Source organism: Thunnus thynnus, chromosome 10 (genome assembly GCF_963924715.1).
Source record: "Thunnus thynnus chromosome 10, fThuThy2.1, whole genome shotgun sequence".
Classification (NCBI taxonomy): Eukaryota; Metazoa; Chordata; class Actinopteri; order Scombriformes; family Scombridae; genus Thunnus; species Thunnus thynnus.
Genome location: NC_089526.1, coordinates 20,552,456 through 20,554,215, shown reverse-complemented (window position 1 = coordinate 20,554,215; position 1,760 = coordinate 20,552,456). Strand labels below are relative to the sequence as shown.

At 36.5% G+C, this 1,760-nt stretch overlaps 1 non-coding gene across 1 annotated transcript; it reads left to right on the top strand.

Annotated features, from left to right (window-relative positions):
- Nucleotides 1-1,149: 1,149 nt before the first annotated feature.
- trnar-acg (transfer RNA arginine (anticodon ACG)) lies at nt 1,150-1,222 on the top strand. The gene has a single exon. It is a non-coding gene; the product is annotated as a tRNA-Arg (tRNA).
- The last annotated feature ends 538 nt before the right edge of the window (nt 1,223-1,760 follow it).

Genomic DNA, 1,760 nt, shown 5'->3' with positions numbered 1-1,760 from the left:
GAAGAAAACTTCTGATAAATAAAATGGAGCCTTGACTACACTAAACCATCAGTTGAATTATTCAAACAAACTTTGTAACTCAATTACTAAAGGACAGGGACATTTTTATCTTTTGGGTCACCTCCATGATTACACACAGACAGCTAGATTCCCCCACAGACTCACCACATTCACCCAGATTTCATAATATTTATGATATTGTAAGTTTTATCTGCGCTCCAATCATTGGTGTCACAGCAGGTACCCATTAGCTGAAAATGTAAGACACCTGGGACATCGCTGATCCATTCATAACATGTTTCATAAAACCTTCTCTTGTGCTGTATCGTAGTAAATCTCAATCAAATCTTCTGCTGAACACATCTTTTTTAAATCTTTGTTTCTTTTCAAGTGAGGCTCATATGATAGCTAGATAGATAGATAGATAGATAGATAGATAGATAGATAGATAGATAGATAGATAGATAGATAGATTATGTCCATGGCTGTCAGAATTGAGTTTGATAAATATTGATATCTGAATAATCTACACAATATATACTGATACTATCCATTGATTGAATCTGTCTGGGATGGCCAATGAGAAAGCTGGGTGTATAATTCTTGACATAGAAAGGAGGATCCAGAAGTTTATAGAATGACTCAATCCTAATGTTTTGCTTCTACAACTCCTACATATTTTACTGCGTTCAAATGCAACGCAAGTACATGTTGAAATGTTTTCAACCCCCCCGGTAGACAAATATTATAATATATTAGGAACACTTCAGTAGCCTCTAGTACACCACCACCACCCACTAAGACCTCAATAATAAACATAATCACCTTTCTAAAAGATAGCATTGATGGCAGAAGGGTTGTTTTTGATAGTACAAGTGTTCCTAATAAAGTGCTGAGTTAGTGTAAGTCATAGGTGTAAGTTAAGTCTGCAACAGTCTCGTCGACACAACGTCTGACCGTGACATCTGCTGGCTAATGGCGGTATTGCGGGCAACGATTTTTTAGTTTTGAGTACGGTGGCTTTGAGGACACTATACACTATATATACACTTTATATAACACTATAAAATATATACATACATATCAGTAATTGTAGCGTTTATTATTTAGATAGCCATAAAGAGGAAAGACAACCTCTTGCAGTCACGTGGGCCAGTGGCGCAATGGATAACGCGTCTGACTACGGATCAGAAGATTCTAGGTTCGACTCCTGGCTGGCTCGTAACTTTTCCTTTTGAGATTAATATATGTTAAATGTTCACACTAGGCAGAAGGGGCAAGTCCTACACTGGAACAAGTTATGAATACTACCTTACCTCTTACCATCACGTTGAATCATCTATAATGTGCAGTGGAATCACTTAAAGAACCACTGGTGTAATCTTTAATAACGCAGTGAAATTAATAAACTTTTATGTAAAGTGTTAATCTGAAACGTCACTAAAACTGTCAATTGAATGTATTGGAGTAAAAATTGCAATATTCAAAGTCGCATAAAATTAAAAGAGAAAGAAAAAGTACAATAATTGAGTAAATATATTTACTTACATTCCATTTCTGTAATTCAATCTTCTTCTTCTCTACCTGTAAATCGAGTTTATTCTTTGTAGTGACAGCCAATCACGTTTCCGTCTGCTACTACAAATCTACCTGGATTTTTAGGCTATGACCAATCAGCGCTCGTATCGCCACCAAATTTCACCCAGCAACTGCCAAGAATTGACCAATCAGTGCCTCCTAATGCCCAGACCAGTCACAGA